This window comes from Mirounga angustirostris, unplaced genomic scaffold, assembly GCF_029215605.1.
Source record: "Mirounga angustirostris isolate CCGP_5_RB_7025 unplaced genomic scaffold, mMirAng1.0.hap1 SCAF_9, whole genome shotgun sequence".
Classification (NCBI taxonomy): Eukaryota; Metazoa; Chordata; class Mammalia; order Carnivora; family Phocidae; genus Mirounga; species Mirounga angustirostris.
In genome coordinates, this window is record NW_026991717.1 from 48,209,819 (window position 1) to 48,230,390 (window position 20,572).

The 20,572-nt window shown below is 36.1% G+C and overlaps 1 protein-coding gene across 5 annotated transcripts in view; it reads left to right on the forward strand.

Annotated features, from left to right (window-relative positions):
• ZNF280D (zinc finger protein 280D) overlaps window positions 1–20,572 on the forward strand; it is a 303,349-nt gene that overhangs the window by 10,573 nt on the left and 272,204 nt on the right. The window lies entirely within an intron of this gene.

Consider the following 20,572-nt stretch of genomic DNA (forward strand, 5'->3'; position numbering starts at 1 on the left):
AGGAAAGAAAACCATAGTAACTCCATCTATATCAGCACTAGCACTGCTGTCATCCTGGCAGGAGTATCAGCCCATTGAAGGAAAGATTGTGTCTTATTAATTTTTATATCTCCAGTGCCTAGCACTGTGCTTGGTCTGAAGAAGATGCTTAATCTATATATGTCTTTTTTTTTTTTTTAAGATTTTATTTATTTATTTTAGAGGGGGGAGAGGGGCAGCGGGAGAGAGAGACTCTCAAACAGGCTCCATACCCAGTACAGAGCCTGATGCTGGGCTGGACCTCATGACCCGAGACCATGACCAGAGCCAAAATCAAGACCCAGATGCTTGACTGACTGAACTACCCAGACTCCCCTTAATCTATGTGTGTCTTAAGAGAGGGAGAAACAGGAACTAACATTTATGTAGTACCAATCTCTGTGCTGGAGCCAATTAAAGTCAAAAGACAGAATACTGGGGCAGGGGGTGGGGAAGGCAACATGCACAACGGACAATAGGTTGATAGGCTTAATAGACTTTTTTTTTTTAAGATTTTATTTATTTATTTGACAGAGAGAGACAGTGAGAGAGGGAACACAAGCAGGGGGAGTGGGAGAGGGAGAAGCAGGCTTCCCGCAGAGCAGGGAGCCCGACGTGGTGCTCGATCCCAGAACCCTGGGATCATGACCTCAGCTGAAGGCAGATGCTTAACCAACTGAACCACCCAGGTGCCCCAGGCTTAATAGACTTTAAAAATTAGCATATTGGTTAAGATCATCTGTTCTGGAGAAAGGAGAGAGATACAGAATGAATGAATGAACGAATGAATGAATGAATGATGGATCTGAGATGTCTGTGTAGCTCATTCCTAATCTGGTGCCCCTAAAGCTGACCTTCAGATGTTCCCCCACCATGTTTTTCTCTTTTGCTGGTTTCACACTGAGGGTGCCGATATAAAGAGAGGAAGAGACATATCCCTTTCACATTGTCCAGCTTCAGAGAGAATGACAAAAGCCTGAGTAACCTGTTAACTGAATGAAGACTCCCTGATGTGCATACTATCTTTTAAAAAAACTTTGTCAGAACTTGTACTAACATATGTGTACTGTGTGTATTTATTACCAATTACCATAGTTTTATTCATTACATAATATACCCCTTTTAATTTTGAGGAGGAAACAAGCTAATTTTTGCACTACATGATTTTTTCTATTTTAACCAAGCTAATTTCTGAAAAATTCATTTGTTCAACAAATATCGGGGACTTACTATGTGCCACTGGTCCAAGGACAGCATATAGAGCAGGAATGAATAAAACAAAGTCTGTGATTTGAAGGAGTTTTTGTTCTACATGCGAGTGAGGGTAGGACAGACAGTAAACAGATAAAGAATAAGTTACATAACATGATGTCAGGTAGTGATAAATAGTATGAAGAAACTAGAGCAAGGAAAAGAGTTCAATTAATGTATGCTTAATGTTGAGAGAAGCAAGGTAGGGCAAATGATGTTAGATAGAGCTCAGATCGAACCAAGAACATCACAACCATGAGGACCCCAACCCAATCTATTCTCACAGTTCCCAGGCGATTTTCCTTTACTTAATGTTCAGGTGAAATTGAGTTTGTCAGAGCAAGACCTGGAATTCAAATGGTAACAAAGATGGTATAAATATCTGAAAATAAAAATATTTCAAATGTCATCAGTTCCCACCTGTGCTGTCCAATTTGCTAACAAACCAATAGCTGAAATAAAAGGCGGGAAGTACAGTTCCAAGTGGTTTAGTATAACAATGTGATGGTTGGTTTGAAGGAATAGAAGATATTAGTGCAGTCAATAAGATTTGAAAAAAGCAGCCCTCAGAGGTCTAGAGCTGGTATTACTGTTAAACTGGTTTTGTTTATACTGATACCCTTAAAAAATTTCTAACCAGGATCACCCATGACAAACTGATACCACAGCCAATGATTCAGTCTCTCTCCTAAGCTTAGTCTGTATTTATTTCAAAATTCTTTCTCTTCCTCTCACCTCTGTTTGCTTCCTCCTTCTTTTTCCTTCCTTCTATTCTCTATCTAGACTTCATGTAATCCTATCCAGAGCCATGGCTTAATAAACCATCTAGATGCTGATGACTCTAATTTATATGTTCAACCTTGTTTTCTCTCCTGAGTTTTAGGCTAGTATATCAAACTGCTTACTCAGTATCTTTACTTGTATGTCTAATAGTTATTTCAAATTAAATCTGGTTAAAATAGAAAACTTGATTTCCATCTGCCTTCTCTACTTCCCAAATATGGACCTCCCTAAATCTTTTCCATATCAATAAATTATGCCTCTATCTTTATCCTTTTGCTTGACATAAGTATCTAGATTTGTCTGATGTTTCATCATGATTGGATTAAGTCACACATATCTGACCAGAATATCACATAGTTATATTGTGCCTGTTTTAGGGCATCCTATCTAAAGTACACAATGTCAGGGGTGCTTGAGTGGCTCAGTTGGCTAAACATCTGACTCTTGATTTTGGCTTAGGTCATGATCTCTGGGTTGTGAGGTCGAGTCCCGCATCAGGCTCTGTGCTGGGCATGGAGCCTGCTTAAGATTCTCTCTCTCCCTCTCTCTCGGCCCCTCCCCCCTTTCTCTCCCTCTCTAAGTAAAATAAAAAAAGAAAGTACATGATGTCCATAATATCACTTTATTAGTGATATTAATTTTGATCACTTGGCCAAAGTTGTTAATCCTTTTTAAAAAATGTATACTTGAATATCTGTGTCTTATTTATAGTATCATGGCCTGACAACATGGTGGCACCACAGCAGGCTTCATTATTGCTGCCTCATGTTCCAGCCCCTCACAACTACCAGCTAAAATGTAAGCACCACAGGGGCAAGGATTATTGCCTGTTTTATTCACTGATACAAAATATTCCAAGCACATGGTACAGTGCCTAGCACATATTTACCGAATGAATGAATAAAAAGATAATTCTGATCGGTAGGATGTTGAGCAACACAGAATTTATTATAATAAAAGTCCTTTATGACAGAACATTATTACAGCAATGTTAATTCAGCAGACCATGGTTATAGGATATGAGAACAGGACAGAAAATAAATGATTGAGGATCATTTTAACCCCCCATTTTAGGTCAGATATTTAACCAAAATTATCAGTAGTAAAACTGACTGATTTAGGATGCCTTGCAAATTATCCTTAGCACTCTCTAGAGGTGATACTAATAGAAGTGAAATGGCTAAAAAGTGGGGAGAAATAAGAGGTATGAAAGGAAGAGAATGAATGTTGCATGGATACGTCTAGATTTTCCTCACCAGCCCTCAGCTGGATTATACACAGGTCTCACTTTGCATGGTTCTAACATGCATGATATCCAATTACCATGGTTTAGTTAAATAATCCAGTTCTATAACATCACAGTTCACATTTCAGTTACCTAATTCAGTTTGGTTCAGTAATTGCATAAGGTACAAACTTTGTTGCTGGGTCTTCGTAAATCACCACACAAATAACACATGCACATTGTGATCAGTGACCAATTGAATCCCTTCTTTCAAAGTCTATCAGTGATTGATCACTCTGCATCTGTTACTCATTTTATACACACACAGCGAAAGTGTGTAGTTGTGTTGCAATCTTGTCTCCCAGTGATAAATTCACATGACATTTTATAAAAATGGGTAATCAAAAGAGGGAATTGGCCAACAGTACAGCAAATAACCCCAAAATGACACTGTTGGAAGTGAAATTCACATTGAACATAAATAGAATTATAGAAGAAATAGCTGACGGTGGGAATGTTGGCACTGCCACCGTTTGAAAGACTCTGGATGTACAGCCAGAAGAACTTCGTGAAGGAGAAGTTATTAACATAAAGAAAGAAAGTGGTTGTGACAAAAAGGGTGACGATATCCCAGAAGTAACACAGGCAACACACACACACACACACACACACACACACACAAACCCTCCACATTAACAGAACTTTTGGAGAATTTCACAACACAAATGTCAAAGGATAAAATGTTGGAAGCTAATCCAAACTTAGGAAAGAGTGTAACAATTCACTAGGGCAAACACAAGAACCTTATCCCTATTGTAACTTATACATTGAGAAGAAAGCAAGCAGTGTTTAGGTTACTCTTGATGCATTTAAAACAGAGAAATAAAACACTTCAGTTCTCAATGTTTCTGATGCCTTAAATTTCAATATACTAAGTAAATAATAGCTTTATTCTTTTTTTCAGTCCTCTATATATGTATAGATAAGAGATTTTTACTATTTTGACAAAAATTTTAAAGTTCATGAAACAATCATAATTTTTTTATTGATTATTAAGATCACTTGGCACACTTTCACCTTGCATGCTCATTTTTAAAAATGATTTTATTTATTTGAGAGAAAGAGTGAGTGAGATAGAGAGCAGGGAGCAGGGGGAGAAGGAGAGGGGGGAGCAGGCTAAGCAGGGAGGCTGACATAGGTTCCATCCCAGAACCCTGTGATCATGACCTGAGCTGAGGGCAGATGCTTAACTGACTGAGCCACCCAGGTGCCCCTTGCATGCTCATTTTTGAGCTTCTGATGAAGATTGCCTTTTTTCACGTTCAAGGTAAAGTGCAAGTTAAATGCTCAGAAATGAAAAACAGAAAGTCCTTACCATAGTTGATCTGAAGAAAATAAAGAACCACTGGCTGGAAATGATAAGCTATAGATGTTAGCCTCCTCCTTGGATCACTCCCAAGTCTATATCTCTACCTTGTGTTTCCAAGTGATGTCTGGGCATTCCACCAGCAAGCACCTCACATACAACACACCCAAAACTGAACTTCCTCCTAATCCTGCCACCTACCAAAAAGCCCCAAGCACCTTGATTTTTATACCAGAGTATCAATTAGGATTAGTGGCTAGTAACAGAGACCTGAAATAAACAAAGTGAACATTTATTTTTCTGTCAAAATAAAACTCCAGAATTAGGCAACCCAGGGCTAACATGGTGACTCACTGATTTCAGGAATCCATCGTTTTGTTCTACAATCCTTAGCATGAAGTGTCTATCTTCAAGTTACCTCATGGTCACAAACTAGCTGCTCCTGCCTCAACCATCATATTCCAGGAGGAGAGAAGGAAGGTAAAGAAAAAAATTTGGTTACCCTGCTGAGTCAATGTCTCAGTCTTATGTCATTATGTCTTACTAGACATAGTAGAGACAGGAAAATATAGTTTTCATATGGTTTTTAGCTGGTTATGTTGCCATCTTTAATACTGTATAGGTCAATTACATAAGAAAATGGGTAGAGTGGATATTAGGTAAGCAAGTGGTAGTCTTTATCAGACATCATTAATGATTCTACCATTCACCTATTCATCAAGCCAGAGAACTAGGGATTATCTGAGACTCTTGTCTCCCTTACTGCCCATATCCAAGGTTAGTTTATTATACTTCCTAAATTTCTTTCAAATTTGAAACTCTACTTTTTTTCTTTAAAGCTCCATTGCCTAGGGGCACCTGGGTAGCTCAGTCAATTAAGCGTTTGCCTTCAGCTCAGGTCATGATCTCAGGGTCCTGGAATTGAGCCCCACATCAGGCTCCCTGTTCAGTGGGGAGCCTGCTTCTCCCTCTCCCCCTGCTCATGTGCTCTCTCTCTCTCACTCACTCACTCTTTCTCTCAAATAAATAAATAAAATCTTAAAAGTAAGAAAAGCTCCATTGCCTAAAATAGTGCATGGTGCATTCTGTTTATGTTTATATTATAGTTTATGAAATGCTGATTTAATAGTTGCTTTTCAGACAATGGGGGAAGTTATTGCAGTGAACTTTAAATTGGAATCTTCAAATAATATTCAAAGAATATTCTTATTGTATTATAAAGTATAATTCCTGGAATTCTTTAAGTCACAAAGTGATTTTTTCCCCAAAGGACAGTTTGGTTGTTTATTATTTATCTATTTTTAAGATTTTATGTATTTGAGAGAGACAGAGTAAGCAAGAGAGAGAGCATGAGCAGGGGGGAGGAACAGAAGGAGAGGGAGAAGCAGACTCCCTGCTGAGCAGGGAGCCCGACAATGTGGGTCTCCATCCCAGCCCCCTGGGAATCATGACCTGAGCTGAAGGCAGACGCTTAACCAACTGAGCCACCCAGGTGCCCCACAAAGTAATTCCTTATTCTCTAACACAGTGGGATTTGAATTGGTTATTCAACTTCAATAGTATGAAATGCACACAAACGCACTCCCTTTTCTAGTATTTAGCTTTTCTTAATTGTATAACTTTGTTAGTTGCTTCTGTCTCTTGCACTCTCTCCTCTGAGAGACCTCTATGAGATGTTCCTCAGCATGCCCATGAGCACGCATCCCCCCACACCCCCCCACACACACACCCAGTAATGGCCTCAAAAATCTTATTCCCTTAGCAAGTCAAAATGTCAAATATCTCAGTGGCAGGTATGAAAAACAGTAAGCCTGTCCCTGCTGAGCCACCTGCTGAATATTCCATATGCTAGGTACTAATTTTAGGAGAAAGAAAGGAAAGTTTAAAAATGTATTCTCTTCTCACTGCTCCACAAGAACTACCTTTCCTTTTCTTCTCAAGCAGCTGCCGCAGAAGCTTACATGAATGCCAGTAAAATGCAAGTGGTACTAGAAACAAGGCTTAATTTAAAAGAATTCACCAGATGACTTAAACAAATAAACCTATTGGTTAAGCTTATTGTTCTGGAGAGAATAAACAGTGGGACTGGCCTTGAATTGATGGAATTCACTAGAATAGAGCAGGGCTGACAAATTGGGATAAAATATTTGGCAGTTGTTTTATCCTGGGACAGATGACCAACTTACTTTAAATTCATTTCCTGCAGCTGGTGAGTGGGTGGCCAGGTCTGTATCCTACCCATTGTAGCCAAGTAACATTTCTTGACTTTGACACGTTTCCCCCACTTGATTAGATTTTTGACAAAACAATGTATATCACAGATCATTTTCAAAATATTATTGCTTCTTCAAATCCTGACATTCTGGTATATATGAAGAGCTCCGCAGGCTCTAAACATACTCAGAAAATGGGTCGTTTTTGACAAGCTGTAAAATTGACTCTTTGCCTATAGTCTCTAGGATGGAGCTTTATTAGTGGTCATTTTACAAATGCTATTTTGTCTTTACCTTTACATTTTTCCTTTGTAGCTTTAAATATTCCTTTGTTCAAATAATTTAACATAGCAGCATGGGGATGGGACAGTTGGAACAAATAATTTACAGAGATAATTATTGTGATTTCTTCTTACATTTGAAGTCATAATCTCATTAAGTTGGTTTTTCAAATTGAAATTTCATACAGAGTTGAAGTCATTTCAATGTGAATATGATTCTATGTAGTAAATTGGATCTGCAGAAATTCAAATATTCAGAAGTTATGAAACAAGAAATCAATTAGATATACAAAGGCTAATGACTCACTTGAGAAATATTTCAGGCCTCTGGTGCTATATATTAGTAACTGTGCCCCCACCCCCAACTCCCATTTCCTTTTGCTGTAGAGGCCCTTGTGACTGTTGTGTTTATTTACTGCTCCCCTCTCTTTTTTTTATCTTGCCTCTGTGATGTTTCCTCATTTTCTCCTAACATTTCTATCTATTCGTTCTAAAAGCCAGAAGTTTCCACAACGAGCTAACAGATCAGTTAAGAATTTTTATCCTTTGGCCTTTGTGCTAAATATAAATGTAACCCTTGGCATTTTATATTTTATATTTTATATTTCATATTTTATATTTCAAATTTGGGGCTTATTTTGGAGAATTTTCATTTTGTCAGAATTTTATTTGGAACTTAATTTTTTCTCTAGTCTTAAATCTGATTTTATGATTTCAGACAGAGGGCCACTGTCTTTTTTTTTTTTTTTTAGATTTTATTTGTTCATTTGAGAGAGAGAGAGAGGGCATGAGCAGGGGAGAGGGGCAGAGGGAGAGGGACAGGAGCAGAGGGGGAGGGAGAAGCAGGCTCCTTGCTTCCATGCTGAGCAGGGAGCCCAGTGAGAGGCTGGATCCCAGGACTCTGAGACACTGACCTGAGCTGAAGGCAGATGATTAAACCATTAACTGACTGAGCCATCCAGGCACCCCTGACAGAGGGTCTTCTTAAGGGACTGTTTTTCCCATAAAATATTTATTTTAGCAAGAGCAAATAAAGATTTAAATGAGGGGAACCTCTAATTGACTTTCAACTGAGAGTCACAATTCTGTAAAGCAGAGGAGTCAGCTCACTCTGCTACTTCTGCCTCACTTACTGTTACGTGGTCTTGGACAGGTTATTTGACATCTCTTGACCTCTGTGAAATGTGGATAATAATAGTGCCTGCTTCTATGATGGTTGTAGGGATTAAAAAAGTTAGTATATACAAGGTGCTATGACCCATACCTGGCACATAGCAAATGTTCAAAACATTTTTGGCTAGTGTTATTTTATCCTTGTTACCTCTATATAGATACTTTTTCCTATCCTTTCTACTTTTCTTTCTCCTTCCTCTATCCCCTTGAGTAAATAAGTTACTTCCAAGCATGCTGGGAGATTAAGAAGTATGATCTGGAGCTGTAGTTACAGTCTAGTCCTTATTATAAAGCACAATGTTTAAATCCCAAAGAAAAGAAACTCCCACCAAGACGACTGTGTTGCACAACTCCAGGGGGCGCCATCCACCTTTGTAGTCAGAGTGACTATAAGCTATCCTTGAGATTGTGCAGTTGACAATCCATGTAGCCATACATGGTAGCTCTGAAGACTACCATTCAGTCACTTTAACTTTTTTCTTTTCCTTAGTCCTTTCATGTTTTTTTTTCATATTTATGTAAGTATGTATACTCACCAGATAACATACACACATTAAAGCTTTACACATTGGTTCCCCTATACAAGTCTCTTTTTTTCCTTTCCGAAGGTGTTGGCATTCAACCGGGAGTTGTGTATTTGTGAGCATGTAAGCTTATATTCATACCTATGTGTTAATAGTGATAGAAAAATATAAGTAGGAAAATAGAATAAATTACATTTACCAGGTTTTAAAATGCTCATAATTTATAAACAGGGTTCTTTTTCTTACTATTATGAATTGATTACAACTGGATCAAAGCAAAGTTTTTAAATAGAACCAAAACCTGAAATTAATTGAGCACTAAGTGATAGGGACTGATAGATTTCCTGCCACTAAATAAAAAGCATCAACAAGCTGGGATAAGCCTGACTGACCAACTCTTTCAGTGATGTTGACATCCACTTTCCGCTGTGTGTCTGTAGACAATGCCAGTGATTTGAGTCAATATAACTTTTTATTATTGTAAATCAAATGCCTCATTTAGTTAGTTCTTTGGTTGATATGAGGAAAAAATGTTCTCTGATGAACTACTTCAAGAAATATCCTTTGAATTTTGAATACTGTGACAGCTTTTTTTCAATACAATTTATGACCAGTCATAGAGCTGCATACAGGTGGTATTGGATTTCTATGCATTCCTTCCCGCCATTGAAGCATCACAGATGTTTCCTTTATTCATAATGAGTGAATCCCACTGCCGTTCATGCACAAAGACAGAAGGCCCCCAAAGGACTGTGTAGCTCGAAGGAGTAGAAAAAGAAAAAAGTCTTGTTAATCTACAAATTTGATAATTCACCCTCAAATAATTGAAAGTTGGAGGTATTTGCATTAGAAAGGTGTGAATCGGGAATGCTGAAGTTCAACACATTCTGTGCTAAAATTGAAACAGGACTCAGATGGACTGCCGCATGTTTTATGATGTGCTTTTTTTTTTCAGTCTTTGGTAGAGAATTTCCCTACTTAGAGAGGAATTGCAACTGAAAATGAGTTAAAACTGTAACTTTACCTCTTGAGGTGAATATTCTCCTGCAATAATCTCTTCCTTCTCAAAATTACCATTCAGTTCCCTTCAACAGTCTTCTATTCAGCATTATACTATGCTATTTATGAGAATTCAAAGACGAATAAAACATGGTCCCTGTTCTTAAGTAATTTCCTCTCAATTCAGAGCATTCAAAGAAAATCAAGGAAACAAGGTATGGGTGGAGGAAGTATGGAGTAGGGTGTGGAAGGGGGGGCATTTGAGTCTTATTCTTTATAGCACTCCTTTTATTAATCACTGACAAATTTGCCTTCCCATACTTTCTTTTTTGCCAACTCTTAGTATTACCAAGCTTTCCTGTTTTTGTTTATAATAAGATATTCATCTAATAAATATGTATGGTAAAACTCTTATGTACAAGTAACTTTTTGGGTATTGTCAGTGACACAAAGTAATTGTCCTCCAGTAGCTCTCAATCTATCAGTTAAGAAGACTGTCACAAAACACCTATCTCCAAAATTAGTCAACTGATGGCATTATAGATAGCATACAATTGGAACACCATGAAGTCAGGGTTTAGCATAGCAAATCAGGTTCTTGGTAAGGATTACACTACCAGTAAGCAACAGAATTGAGATTTGAGATCAGGTCTGTCTCCAAGACCAGTGTTTGTTTGTTTTTTACTTTAAAATTACCACACACAATATCATAAGTATCAGGGTCTATCACAGAAATATGCAACATTAAAGTTGTTTTCAGCATTTCATGTGGAATTTCTACTAATTATAATTTTAACCAATTAAGTGTTCTTCAGAACCTTTGTCATATTCTGATTTGCATATGACTAGAGAAAAACTTACTTATTCTTTGCAGTGCAGTAGAAACAACATGAATCCTGAAGTATATTATTACTTAGGTTCTCCGAGCTTCAGTTTTCTCATCTATATAAACCTTGCAGTGTTGTGGTAGAGATGAAATTAAATAGTTAATGCAAGGTCTATAGGATAGCATTTGTCACTGAGTAGCCATTCCAGAAAGCTGAGTTATCTTCCCTTGAGTTAAGAGAAAGGATGTCTTTAAGCCAATCTAAGAAGATACATATTAGAGTTGGCAAGGACTGAGGGAGTATCTTGTTTACTTCTCTTATTGTGCAGAGTTGAGTATGGAAAACCAGTGCTCAACTCTGATATGTTCTTCTCAAGGCCTTATAGATAGATACATGCAGAATCAGTTTATCACATTTTTATATCCTCTCTATGCCTAGAGAAGGGACACCCTACTTCATGGGCACTCTGGAGAACTGGCCTGGATTTGTGGAACTATTGTCAACCTTTTATAGGTTCAGTAATAAGATTGTGGGAAAATAATTTGTGTTTCTTTAATCATTAATGATGTTAAACAACTTCTTTTTTATTTATTGTTTCCAGCTTTATTGAGATATAATTAACAATATAACATTGTGGAAGCTTAAGATGTACAACATAGTGATTTCATATATGTATGTATTACAAGGTAATTAACACCATTAAGATTAGTTAACACATCTATCACCTCATAAAGTTATAGTTTGTTTTGTGGTGAGACCTTTAAAAATCTACTCTCTTAGAAACTTTCAAATATGCAATCCAGTATTGTTGACTATAGTCATCGTGCTGTATATTACATCCCCAGAATTTATTCATCTTATAAGTGGAAGTTTTTACCCTTAACCGTCACCCATTCTCTGCCCCCACTACCTCTCCCTTGCTGCCCCTTGAAACCACTAATCCATTCTCTGTTTCTGTGAGCTTGGTTTTTTAAGATTCCACATATAACTGAGATCATACAGTATTTGTCATTTTCTGTCTGACTTAGCAAAGTGCTCCTAGCAAAGTGCTCTCAAGTTTTATCCATTTTGCTTTAAATGGTAGGATTTTCTTCTTTCTTATGGCTGAATAATATTCCAACATTCATATGGAACCACGAAAGACCTTGAATAGCCAAAGCAACTTTGAGAAAGAACAAAGCTTGAGGCATCACACTTCCTGATTTCAAAGTATACTACAAAGCTATAGTAATCAAAACAGTATGGTACTGGGGCCGCCTGGGTGGCTCAGTTGGTTAAGTGTCTGACTCTTGATCTTGGCTCAGGTCATGATCTCGGTGTTGTGAGATCGAGCCCCATATTAGGCTTCACACTGGGTGTGTACCCTGCTTAAGATTCTCTTTTCCTCTGCCCCGCCCCTACCCCTGCTCACACACACACTCTCTCTCTAAAAAACAAACAAAAAAACCCCCAAAACAAAACAAAAACCAGTTTGGTACTGGTATGATAACAGAAAATAGACCACTGGAACAGAATCAAGAGTCCAGAAATAAATATATGGTCAACTAATATTTGACAAGAGAGTGAAGAATATTCTATGGCAAAAAGAGTCTCTTAATAAATGGTCCTGAGGAGACTGGATATTCACATGCAGAAGAATGAAACTGGTCCCTAGCTTAGACCACTGACAAAAATTAAGTTGAAATGGATTAAAGAGTTAACTGTAAGACCAGAAACCAAGAAACTTCTAGATCAAAACAAAGGAAAGAGGCTCCTTTACATAAGTCTTTGCAGTGATTTATGGATATGACACCCAGTGCACAAAAAACAAAAACAAAGATTAAAAAGTGGAACTACTCAAACTAATAAGAAGCTTCTGTTGAACAACTTACAGGTTTTTTGACCATATTTCTTTTTCTGTGACATGCCTGTTCTTTGTCTTTTACTTACTAATTTACAGGAACTCTTGATAAATTATTTAAATTATTTAATCCTTTGTCCCATAATTATATCTTTTCTTTAGAAGATCTCTAGTTTTATCTTTTAGTTAAGGTTATCTTTTCCATACTCATGTTCTAAATTTTTATGTAGCCCAACCTGCCAAATATGACATGCCCTGAGAAGCTCTCTGTAAGTTTTCTTCTCCCATGTCCTAGCATCATTGGTTGAAAACAGTATCTTTTCTCTGCTGAATTGCCTTTGTCCTTTGTAAAAAATCAGTCATCCATATGTGTATGTACGGCTCTATTTCTGGACTCTATTCTGTTGCAATATTTCTTTGTTATCTTTACTCCAATACCACACTGTATTGACTCCAAATAGTGTATTGAAATCAGGTAGCATTAGCTCTCCAAATTTGTTCTTTTTCAAAACTGTTTTGGTTATTGTAGGCCATTTCCATTGCCATATAAATTTTATGATTAGCCTTCCAAATTCTAAAAAAGACAGGAAGAAAGAGAAAGAAAAGAAAGAAGAGGAGAAGAAAGAAAGAAAGAAAGAAAATAAGAAAGAAAAAACAAAAGCCTACTGAGGTTTGACTCTGTAGCTCAAATTGGTGAGAATTGCCATCTTCACAATATTGAACCTTCTGAAGCACAATATTGAACCTTTTGAACCTTTCCCTCCCTTCCCCTATGATCCTGTTTTGTTTCTTAAATTCCACATATGAGTGAAATCATATGATAATTGTCTTTCTCTGATTGACTTATTTCATTGATTTGGATTTTCTTTAGTTAGTAGCAGCAGTGTTTTGGAGTTGCCAGTGTACAAATCTCTCATATCTTTTGTCAGATTTATTCCTAAATGTCTTATATTTTTAGTGCTATTATAAATATTATTTTAATATTTTTATTTCAAATTGTTCATTTACTAACATATAGAAATACAATTGATTTTTATATATTAATTTTGTATCCTGCAAGTTTGCTAAACTCACAAATCCACTTACTAGTTTTAGTAGCTTTTTTTTTTGTGGATTCCTTAGGGTTTTTCTTCTTTTTTTAATTTAAATTCAATTAATTAATATATAATGTATTATCGGTTTCAGAGGTAGGGTTCAGTGATTCATCAGTCTTATATAATACCCAGGGTTCATTACATCACATGCCCTCAATGTCTATCACCCAGTTACCCCATCCCCCCACCCCTCTCCCCTCCAGCAACCCTGTTTATTTTCTATGATTAAGAGTCTCTTATGGTTTGTCTCCCTCTCTGATTTCATCTTGTTTTATTTTTCCCTCCCTTCCCCTATGATCCTGTTTTGTTTCTTAAATTCCACATATGAGTGAAATCATATGATAATTGTCTTTCTCTGATTAACTTATTTCACTTAGCATAATACCCTCTAGTTCCATCCATGTCTTTGCAAATGGCAAGATTTAATTTTTTTTTTTTGATGGCTGAGTAGTATTCCATTGTGTATATATACCACATCTTCTTTATCCATTCATCTGTCAATGGATGTCTGGGCTCTTTCCATAGTTTGGCTATTGTGGACATTGTTGCTATAAATATTGGGGTGCAGGTGCCCTTCAGATCACTACATTTGGGGTAAATCCCTAGTAGTTCAATTGCTGGGTTGTGGGATAGCTCTATTTTTAACTTTTTGAGGAAGCTGCATACTGTTTTCCAGAGTGGCTGCACTAGTTTGCATTCCCACCAGCAGTGTAAGAGGATTCCCCTTTCTCTGCATCCTTGCCAACACCTGTTGTTTCCTGTGTTGGTAGTTTTAGCTATTCTGACTGGTGTGAGGTGGTACCTCATTGTGGTTTGATTTTTATTTCCCTGATGCCAAGTGATGAGCATTTTTTCATGTGTCTGTTGGCCATATGTCTTCTTTGGAGAAGTGTCTGTTCATGTCTTCTGCCCATTTCTTGATTAGATTCTTTGTTCTTTGGGTGTTGAGTTTGGTAAGTTCTTTATAGATTTTGGATACTAGCTCTTTATCTGATATGTCATTTGCCAGTATCTTCTCCCATTCTGTTGGTTGTCTTTTGGTTTTGTTGACTGTTTCTTTTGCTGTGCAAAAGCTTTTCATATTGATGAAGTCCCAATAGTTCATTTTTGCCATTGTTTCCCTTGCCATTGGTGATGTTTCTAGGAAGAAGTTGCTGTGGCTGAGGTCACAGAGGTTGCTGCCTGTGTTCTCCTCTAGGATTTTGATGGATTCCTGTCTCACATTTAGGTCTTTCATCCATTTTGAGTATTTTTGTGTATGGTGTAAGGAAATGGTCCAGTTTCATTCTTCTGCATGTGGCTGTCCAATTTTCCCAACACCATTTGTTGAAGAGACTGTCTTTTTTCTATTGGATATTCTTTCCTACTTTGTCAAAGATTAGTTGACCATAAAGTTGAGGGTCCATTTCTGGGTTCTCTATTCTGTTCCATTAACTTATGTTTCTGTTTTTGTGCCAGTACTATACTGTCTTGATGATTACAGCTTTGTAATAGAACTTGAAGTCCAAAATTGTAATGCCACCAGCTTTGCTTTTTTTTCCTCATTACTTTGGCTATTCATGGTCTTTTCTGGTTCCATATAAATTTTAGGATTGTTTGTTCCAGGTCTATGAAAAATACTGATGGTATTTTGATAGGGATTGCATTGAATGTGTAGATTGTATTGGGTAGCATAGACATTTTAACAATATTTGTTCTTCCAATCCATGAGCATGGAATGTTTTTCCATTTCTTTGTGTCTTTCTTAACTTCTTTCCTAAGTGTTCTATAGTTTTCAGAGTACAGATCCTTTTCCTCTTTGGTTAGGTTTATTCCTAGGTATCTTATGGTTTTTGGAGCAATTGTAAATGGGATTGATTCCTTGATTTCTCTTGCTTCTGCTGAGTGGGGAGCCCAACACGGGGCTTGATCCCAGGACCCTGAGATCATTACCTGAGCCCGAATTAAGAGTCTGACGCTTAAGCAACTGAGCCACCCAGGCACCCTGCTGAGAGTTTTTTTTAATCAAGAATGCATGTTGGATATTTTCCAAAGGCATTGTCTGTATTTGTTGAAATGATCATATGGTTTTCTTTTTAAATTTGTGTTAATATGGTGAATTATATAAATTGATTTTCAACTGTAAAACAACCTTGCATTCCTGGGATAAACTGAACTTGGTCATAATGTTTTATCCTTTTTATATATTGTTGGAGTTGATTGGCTCAATTTTGTATAGAATTTTACATCTATGTTTATGAAGGATATTGATTTGTGGGTATTTTTTTTTTCATAATGTCTTTTTCTGGTGGGATTCATAGAATGGGTTGAAAAGTTTTCCTCTTCATCAATTTTTTTGGGAAGAGTTTGTGTAGGATTAGAATTATTTCTTCCCTAAATGCTTGGTAGAATTCACCAGTAAATCCATTTGGATTTGGAGTTTTCTTTGTGGGATGTATTTAGCCCAAAATTCATTTTTTTTTTTTTTTAGAAGAGAGAGAGAGTAAACAGGGAGGGGCAGATGGAGAGGGAGAATCTCAAGCAGCCTCCATGCCCAGCACAAAGCCAATGTGGGGCTCAATTTCATGATTCCAAGATCATGACCTGAGCCAAAATCAAGAGTTGGACGCCTAACCAACTGAGCCACCAGGCGCTCCACCCAAAATTCAGTTTTTATTTTTTATTTTTTTAAGATTTTATTTATTTGACAGAGAGAGAGAGACAGCAAGAGAGGGAACACAAGCAGGGGGAGCGGCAGGCAGAGGGAGAAGCAGGCTTCCTGCTGAGCAGGGAGCCCAATGCGGGGCTCGATCCCAGGACCCTGGGATCATGACCTAAGCTGAAGGCAGACGCTTAATGACTGAGCCACCCAGGTACCCCCAAAATTCAGTTTTTAAATAGATATTCATATATTTAGGTTATCTACTTCTTGAGTGAATTTTGGTAGTTTGTGTCTTTTATGGATTTGTCCATTTCATCTAAATTGTCAAATTTATTGCTTCAAAGTCATTTATAATTTTCCTTTATTGTTCTTTTAACATCTGTAGAATCTATATTGGTGTCACCTCTCTTACTCCTGATATTGGTCATTTGTGTCTTCTTTTTTCCCTATCAGTGTAGAAATTTATCAATTTTCATAATCTTCTCAAAGCAAATAGCTGTTAGTTTCACTGATTTTGTCCCATGATTTTTGTTTTTTATTTCTTTGATTTCTGTTCTGATCTTTATTATTTCCTTTCTTTTGTTTATTTTGGATTTAATTTGCCCTTTTTTCTAATTTCTTAAGGTAAAAGCGGAAGTCATTGATTTGAGATCTGTCTTCTAATATAGTCATTAAGGCCATAAATTTCCCATTAAGTGCTGCTTTAGTAAATAAAGAACAGTGCCTGCACAATACATAATATAAATTTTGTTGAAAGAATGAATGAATAAAAATAACCTCAGTGAATTAAATAACCCAGACAAAAAATAAATATCACAAAGTTTTAATTACCTATTTTCACTTTCATTTAGTGCAAAATAATTTCTGATATTCTTTGTATTACTGCTTTAATCCATCTGTTACTTGTAAGTGTTTTATTTGGTGTCTAAATATTTGAGGATTTTCCAGACATCTTTCTATTATTGATTTCTAATGTGATTTCTCTGTGGTTGAGAACATACTTTGTATGGTTTGAATGTTGTTATTGAGACTTGTTTTATGGCACACAATATGGTGTACCTTGGTAAAAATATTCCAAAGGTACTTGAAAAGAATGTGTATTCTGCTATTGTTGGATGAAGTGTTCTATGTATGTCAGTTAGGTCAACTTGGTTGATAGTGTTTGTAAAATCTATATCATCACTAATTTACTGCCTACTTGTGCTATTATTGAGAAAGCATTACTAAAATCTTTTACAAGAATTGTGGATTTCCTATTTCTCCTTGTAGTTCTATTATTTTTTGCTTCATGTATTTCAAAGCTCTCTTATTAGGCAAATAAGTATTTTTAGATTATTATATTCCCTTGATTAACTGACCTTTTATCATTATGAAATGATCCTTTAAAATCTCTGATCGCATTCTTGGCTCTGAAATCTACTTTGCTGGTAATTAATGTTATATTAATCTTTCTTATATTAATATTAACATGATATATTTTTTCCATTTTAAAAGTTTTAACCAATTGATGTTTTTCAGCCTACATTCATGATAAAAACTCTCAACAAAATGGAGTTAAAGGGAACATACTTCAGCATAATAAGGGCCATATATGAAAAATCCACATCTAACATCATTCTCACTGGTGAAAAACTGAGAAACTTCCAAGGTCAGGAACAAGACAAGGATGTCTGCTTTCACTTCTTTCATTCAACATAGTACTAGAAGTCCTAGCCACACCAATCAGACAAGAAAAAGAAATAAAGTCACCCATATTGGTAAAGAAGAAGTTAAACTCTCAGTATTTCCAGACAACATGAACTATACATAGAAAATCCTAAATATTCCACCAAAAAGAGTACTAGAAGTAATAAACAAATTCGGTAAAATGGCAAGATACAAAATTCATACCCAGATATCAGTAGCATTTCTATACACTAACAATGAAATTTCAGAAAGAGAAATTAAAAAACAACACCATTTACAATTGCAGCAAAAAGAGTAAAATACCTAGGAATAAACTTAACCAAAGAGGTAAAAGACCTGTACTCCAAAAACTATAAAACACTGATGAAAGAAATTGGAGAGGACACAAACAAATGGAAGATATTTCATGCTCATTATTGGAAGAATTAATATTATTAAAATGATCATATTACCCAAAGCAGCCTACAGATTCAATGCAATTTCTATAAAAATGTCAACAGCATTTTTCACAAAAATAGAACAAGTAACACTAAAATTTCTGTGGGACCACAGAAGACCCTGAATAACCAAAGCAATCTAGGGAAAGAAGAACAAAGCTGGTGATATCACAATTCCAGATTTCAAGATATACTACAAAGCTGTAGTAATCAAAACAATATGGTACGGGCACAAAAATAGACATGTACATCAATAGAACAAGATAGAAACCTCAGAAATAAGCCCACATTTATATAGTCAAATAATCTATGACAAAGGAGTCAAGAATATACAAGGGAAAATTTTTTTTCAATAAATGGTGCTGGGAAAACTGGGCAGATACACATAAAAGAATGAAACTGGACTACTTTCTAACATCATAACACAAAAATAAACTCAAAATGGATTAAAGACCTAAATGTGAGACCTGAAACTATAAAAATCTTAGAAGAGAACACAGGCAGTAATTTCTCTGATATTGGCCTAGCAACATTTTTCTAGGTATGTCTCCTAAGGCAAGGGAAACAAAAGCAAAAACAAACTTTTGCAACTATATCAAAATAAAAAGCCTTTGCACAGTGAAGGAAATCATCAACAAAAGACAACCTATTGAAAGATATTTGGAAGTGATATATTCAATAAGGAGTTAGAATCCAAAATATATAAAGAACTCATATAACTCAACACCAAAAAACAATCCATTAATAAATGAGCAGAGGTCCTGAAAGAAAAATGAGCAGAGGACCTGAATAGACATTTTTCCAAAGAAGACATACAGATGGCCAACAGACACATGAAAAGATGGTCAACATCACTACTCATCAGGGAAATCCAAATCCAAACCGTGATGAGATAACATCTAATGCCTGTAGAATGACTAAAATTAGGAAAACAAGAAACAGAAAGTGTTGGCAAGGATGTGGAGTAAAAGGAACCCTTGTGCACTGTTGAGAATGTAAACTGATGCAGCCACTGTGTAAAACAGCATGGAGATTCCTCAAAAAATTAAAAATAGAAATACCATATGATTCAGTAATTCCACTGTTGAGTATTTACTCAGGGAAAAATGAAAGCACTAACAAAAAAATGTATGTATCCCTATGCTTATTGCAGCATTATTTACAGTAGCTGCAACTACTGTAATGGAAGCAACCTAAGTGTCCCTTAGAGACAATTGAATAAGGAAAATGCAGTATATATATATGTACATACACACACACACACACACACACACACACACACACACACACACACAATGGAGTATTACACAGCCACAAAAAAGGTTGAGATTGTGCCATTTGAGACAACATGGATGGACCTAGAGGATATTATGCTAGGAGAAATAAGTCAGACTGAAAAAGACAAATACCATATCATTCCACTCATAAATGGAATAAAAAAAAAAGAAGAAGAAACAAAAAGCAGAATCAGAACAATAAATACAGAGAACAAACTGATGGTAGCCAGAGGAGGGGAGGGTGGGGGGTTGGGCAAAATGGGTGAAGGGGAGAGAGAGATACAGGCCTCCAGTTATGGAATAAGTAAGTCACGGGAATAAAAAGCAAAACATAAGGAATTCAGTCAATGATATTGTAATAGCAATGTAATGGAATACATGGTAGCTATATTTGTGGTGAAACATGGCATAATGTATAAACTTGTCAAATCACTAAGTTGTACACCTGAAACTATTGTAACATTGTGACAACTATACTCAAATTGAAAAATGTATATATGTATATATTTCTTATAGAAATCGTGTAATTGTCTTGCTTTTTATCCAATCTGACAATTTCTGTCTTTTGATTGGGTGTGTTTAGATTATTTACATTTAATGTTATTTTAAGTTACAACTCTTTTTTTTAGTGCTCTAGGTTTATAGTATACCTTTTAACTAACTTCTTTCACCTACCCTCAAGTATTATTATACCACCTCATGTATAGTATAAAAGCCTTATATAATATAACTGCTGTTGTCACACTTTTATGTATATTATAAACCCCACAATACATTGTTATTATTTTTATTTAAATTATCTTTTAAAGAGATTTACAGATTAAATTTTTATGTATTTATTCAAAGAGTTATGGTTTCCATTGTTCTGTATTGCTTGTGTAGATCTGTATTTCCATCTGGTATCATTTTTCTTCTGCGTTAAGGAGCTTTAATATTT